The sequence below is a fragment of the Muntiacus reevesi genome, chromosome 9, assembly GCF_963930625.1.
Source record: "Muntiacus reevesi chromosome 9, mMunRee1.1, whole genome shotgun sequence".
NCBI lineage: Eukaryota > Metazoa > Chordata > Mammalia > Artiodactyla > Cervidae > Muntiacus > Muntiacus reevesi.
The window spans coordinates 54,917,303-54,923,413 of record NC_089257.1 but is presented as its reverse complement, the minus strand read 5'-3'; the positions used below and the strand labels follow the sequence as shown (position 1 = coordinate 54,923,413).

At 41.4% G+C, this 6,111-nt stretch overlaps 1 non-coding gene across 1 annotated transcript; it reads left to right on the top strand.

The window, feature by feature from the left end:
* The first annotated feature begins 1,050 nt into the window (after positions 1-1,050).
* Positions 1,051-1,122, top strand: TRNAC-GCA (transfer RNA cysteine (anticodon GCA)). Its single transcript has one exon. It is a non-coding gene; the product is annotated as a tRNA-Cys (tRNA).
* The last annotated feature ends 4,989 nt before the right edge of the window (positions 1,123-6,111 follow it).

Here is a 6,111-nt window from a genome sequence, read left to right as displayed (position 1 = left end):
TGTAATTTGTGCTCTGGGCCCCATAGATTGTCAATCCACAGAACACCAGTTCTCTACAACCAGCAAGGAGTCAATCCCAAGACATCAGAGCTTCCTTCCTCACCTGGCCCAGCCAAACTTTTCAGCCTCTTCCCAGCCCCTCCTTCCCTCATCATTTATGAGTCCTTGATCTACCTTCACTAGTATCACCTACCTTGGATCAGCAAGTATGGACACTCCATAGGTGTTGATTAAATTGAATCAAACAATTAGCCTTCCTTCATCCATAGAGCAACCTTTGAGAACTAAAGGAAAGATCATGATTTCATTGGGACTCATGTTCCTATAAATAATTAGAATATTCATGCAGTTAGTTATTAAAGAATTCCATGAAATCAGGGCTTTTCAAACTTTAGTGGGCATTGGAATCACCTGCAGTGCTTGTTAAACCCAAATACTGGGCCCCACCCTGGAGTTTCCTACTTGATAGGTCTGGAGTGGGACTTGCTAATCTGCATTTCCAACAAGTTCTCAGGTGATGCCCATGCTGCTGAAATAAAAGATCACCATTAGAACACCACCACCACCAGGGTAATGATTGCTGCAGGCAAGATCACTGATAGATGCTAATATTAGTGAGCAAAGCATTAAAGAAAAATAGGATATTTGTACAGTCTCAAAGTGTCTCCAACAAGTATTTATTCACTATGGAGGTGGTTTTTATACTTGTTCACCAATTGTTTGCTTGTTCTCCCTCCAGGAATGGAGTTTAATTCCCCTCCCCTGAATATGGGCTGAATTTAGTGACTTGCTTCTGACAAATAGAGAATGGGACATGGGACAAGCAGTATAGTAACTTCAGAGCGGGAAAACCTGGCAGATGCCACCCTCACCAAGTGATCAAGACTAAACCAGAAATAAGTCACAACTAACTTGTTGTGATAAGGGTACTTCACCTTTATGATAGTCTTCCCCAAAATTCATAGCCTCAGTCTAATCAAGAGAAAACATGAGGCCAACTGAAATTAAGAAATATTCTACAAAATAACTGGGCAACTCCTTTTTAGGTTTTCCCTGGTGGCTCAGTTGGTAAAGAGTCTGCCTGCAATGCAGGAGACCTGGGTTCAATCCCCGGGTTGGGAACATCCCCTGAAGGAGGAAATGGCAACCCACTCCAGTATTCTTGCCTGCAGAATTCTATGGACAGGGGAGCCTGGTGGGCTACAGTCCATGGGGTCAAAAACAGTGGGAAACAACCGAGTGACTAACAATTTCACTTCACTTTCATAAGTTTTAAAGTCAAAGAGGAAAGACCAAATAAATGTCACATATTAAAAGAAAATAGGAGATATGGTAACCAATATAATACAGTATCCCAAATTGATCTTGAAAGAGAAAAAGGAAATTAGTAACTTTTTAAAAAACTAGTAAAGTCCAAATAAAGCCTGTAGTTTAGTTAATAGTAGGTCTGTTTCTCAGTTTAGATAAATGTACCACAGTCATGTAAGATGTTGACACTGGGGCAGGACTGGCTACATAATTTCGTGGGTATAGGCAAAGCTATGATTTTTCCAGTTGTCATATATGGATGTCAGAGTTGAGATATACAAAGACTGAGCACTGAAGAAATGATGTTTTCCTACTGTGGTGCTGGAGAAAACTCTCAAGAGTCCTTTGGACAGCAAGGAGATCAAACCAGTCACTCATAAAGGAAATCAACCCTGAATATTCACAGGAAGGACTGATGCTGATGTGAAGAGCTAACTCATTGGAAAAGACCCTGATGCTAGGAAAGATTGAGGTTAGAAAAAGGGGGCAACAGAGGATGAGATGGCTAGATGACGTCACCTACTCAATGGACATGAGTTTGAGTAGACTCCAGGAGATAGTGAAGGACAGGAAAGCCTGGTGTGCTGCAGTACATGGGGTCACAAAGAGTCAGACATGACTAAACAACTAACTGAACAACAAGTGTAAAATGAAACTCTGGGGCCACTTGTTCAAAATTTAAAAGATTTCAAGACAGCAACAGAGAAGAAAATCAGGCACAGGCCATTCTGAACATGGGGTGCAGTGAGACCACACAGGTTGTATGCCATGAAGCCTGCCCTGCGTTTAGAGGAAGCAAGGTGTGAAGCATATGGTCAGGACTTTAGCTGAGCTGAGACAGCACTGAGCTGTCAGGCATCTGAGTAGCTGATTAAAGCAACAAGCTTTAAGAACGAGTTAAGCCTTTAATCACTTACTCAGATGATACAAGAGGAGAAAATGTTGACTCCCCCTGCAACCATGCCCAGGTTGAAGGTCAGGTGAATCAGTGTGGATATGGAGTTCATCTCACTGTTGAGGGAGCCCCAAGGAACAAAAGGCCCCAGCAGTGGGAGGTGAGAAAAGTTCAGAGTGGAAAAGAACTAGGGGAGGGTGGGTACAGAGTCAGAGTGGGGCAAGATTCTTTAAGTTTTTCCCTCTTCTCCCTGATGAAGAGCATTTAGCAGAAGTTTCTGAAAGAGACCTCAACCAAAGCCGTGGATAAAAGGAAGGAAGGTGTCTGGGCTAGGAATGTGAATATGAGAAAGATCTCCACCATGACGAGTGGAAGGGGGGGGGTCTGAGACCCTGACTGCAGCTCCCTTCAGACGGCTGTGCACCTACGGGCAGGAAGTATGGTTAGGGCAGTGCCACTCACAGCCCCCGTGAGGCTTGCCACATGATGCCTTTGTGTTAACCTCCGGATGGGCCTGACACATCACATGTAGGTTTTTAACCGGGGGCTGGACTCATCATTTTTTTGTACTATGTTTGCAAGTCTTCTATAAATCTATTATTATTTCAAAATAAAACTTTTTTTAAAAAGGGCTCTCTCACCATTCTCCCGTTCTTTCATCTCCCAGACCTACTAGCCATTTTGTCTGTAACTGAGACTAATAAACTAAGTTTCTAAGAACTAGTTTCTTTGTCCTTCTTTCCACAGGTCTTAGACATGATTCACTGAGGCTGCACCAGGGACCTCTGATCACCTGGATCATGGTCTACTTTGCCCCTCCTCCTCTCTGCACCTATAGGCCTCTTTCCCAAATGCAAATTTTCAGCTTGTGGGAATAGATGCCTATGAATCAGCTGCCCTATCCAGACATACCTGAACCTGGATGGATTGAGCACCACCCACAAGTCCTCTGCCAGGTATTCACTGAGTGGACTGCCCTTGCTTCTCTCCACTTAAATTTTCTTTCTCCATCTCTGACATCTCCACTAAGTTCTCGCAAATACCTCAATGTAGTATACACTGCTGCCTCATGTTCAATATGTCCAGAAAGGTGTTTAACCCATCACTACCCATGCAAAAATAAAAAAAATAAAAAACCTGCTTTCCTCCTAACATCTGACTTTTAATGACAATTTTGTGTTTTTAACCACCTGGGGATTAGAACCTTAGCTACATTTTGAGTTCACCCCATTTTCTACCACATTCCATCAGTTTTTCAATAGTTTCTACCTCATCAATATGTCTCATCTGTTAAAGCCCCACCTATGCCACAGGTTTTAATATCTTTTTTCCTGGCTTATTACAATAGTTTCATTACTCATTCTGTTGTCAAACCTATGTGCTCTACCTTTTGCAGGCATGCCCTTTCTTACCTCTGAGCCTGTTCAGACCATCCCTGTTCACACTCTTCCCATCCTCCAGCCTTTAAGCTAGGTAGTTCTCCTTCAGCCTGTATGTATTTGTTGATCATCACTTTCTTCCCTGATCCTTCCCAGGCCTGGGTTAGATGACACCCTCAGCCCCTGGGTTTGCCCTAACACACTGTACTGGTTTGTTTGTCCTTTGCTTTAGGCATGAAGCATGACAGCAGGGACCCTGACGTGATTATAGCCTTAGCAACCAACACGAAGTGTGATACACAGTCTTAGTTAAAACTTACTTAAAAAAAAAATCTCATTGACTGAAGGTACAAATGCTGGGCAGTGTTCTAGGACTGGGGGTTATAAAGAATAAACCTTAGTTCTTCTCTTTAAAGATTTCACACTCAAGTGGAAGACAAAAAAGTACAACAAGCACTTACGGAGTGCTTTATAAGTTAGGTACAATATTATCCCCATTTTACAAGCGAAAATTGAAGCGGAAAGTTTAACTGCCCAGTTTAACAAGTGGCAGACTAGGAATTTATTATAATCAAGAAGAGGAAATAATCCAAATGTCTGTCAGTAGAAACATACATGAACAAACTGTAGTCATTCATACAATAGAATTCCACTCAGCAACTAAAAGCAGTAAGTTACTGATACAACAGCATGGGTGAATCTCAAAAACCTCATGCTGAGCAAAAGAAGCCAGACACAAAAAGAGTACATGCAATATGATTCCACTTATATAAAACTTCAGAAAAAAACATAAATCTAATATGTGGTATAAGAACACAGATCAGTATTTGCCTTGGGCTAGGGAAAAACGTGGATATTGACTAGCAAAACATTCAAGGGAATTTGAGGCTGATGGTAATGCTCAGTACGTAGTTATATAGGTACATATATTTGTCAAAAATCACTACCGTATACCCTGAAAAGTAGTGAATTTTACCTGATGTAAATTATATCTACACAGTTTATATAACTTTTTTAAGAGTAAAAACTCAGTCAAATTTCAGAATCCTTGTTTTTAACCACTATGCCGCCTAACAAATATGACATTTACACGTTCGTAGAGACTGTATCAAGCATCACGAAATATAAAACTTTGGTTTCTACCAAAATAGTTGACTATTTCCCCCCTTGCCACCAAAATTAACACTGAAAAAAAAAAGTATAAAAGCAAGAGGAAAATATAAGTGTCAGAAATCAACAACAGTAATAATAACAAAATGTGAGCCCTCTGGGGACGGGGTCTGGATTTTGTGCGTCAGGAGGTGGGTAGCTACAGCTTGAAACTGACAATACCCAGGGATGGTGTCCCCCCAGTGTGTGGGAGGAAGATTCTGACATTTTGCTCTCACCTCCCTGCTGTACTGCCTTGGAAAAACCATCGCCTATTCCTTCACAGTCCAGCCGAGTCAACACCTAACGGTACAGCAGAAAAGTCCTTTGGGAGCAGGAACAAGCAAAGAGCTGATAAATTAAAACAACACTGAGATCCTACTACACATTTATTAGAATAACCAAAATCCAGAACAATGACAACACCAAATGCTAGTGAGGATGTGGAGCAAAAGGAACTTTCATACACTCCTGGTGGGACTGCAAAATGGTACAGCCAATCTGGGAGACAGTTTGGCAATTTCTTAACAAACTAAACACCCTCTTACCATGTGATCCAGCAATCACGTTCCTTGACATTTATCCAAAAAAGTAAAAAACTGATGTCCACACAAAAACCTGAACACAAATGTGTATAGCAGCTTTATTCATAATTGCCAAAAACTTGGAAGCCAGCTAGATACCTTCATTAGGTGAATGGATAAATACACTGCAATACACCCAGATGATGAACTATTATTCAGCACTAAAATGTCCCTCAGCACAGAACTTTAGATACGTATGACTAAGTGGAAGAAGCCAACATGAAAAGCTACATACTAGGGCTTCCCTGGTGGTTCAGTGGTAAAGAATCTGCCTGCCAATTCAGGAGACTCAGGTTCAATCCCTCCAGGAGGATCCCACATGCCACAGAGCAACTGAGCATGTACACCAGAACTATTGAGCCTCTGCTCTGGAGCCTGGGAGCTGCAACTGCTGAGGCCCATGCACCTAGAACCCATCCTCTGCAACAAGAGAAGCCACTGCAATGAGAAGACCGAACAAACACCACAACTAGAGGAATGTCCACGCAGCAATGAAGACTCAGCATAGCCAAAAATAAATAAATAATAAAATTACTGTTTAGAAAGCTACATATTGTGTAATTCCAACTCTATGACATTCTGGAAAAGGCGAAACTATGGAGACAGTAACAAGATTAATGGTTGCCAAGAGTAGGTGCGGAAAGAAAAAGAAGAAATTGGCAGAGCACAAAGCATTTTTATGGCATGAAGAATATTCTGTTTGATATTATAATGATGGATATATGTCATTATACATTTACCCAAATCCATAAAATATACAACACTACCAAGAGTAAACCCTAAGGTAAACTATGGG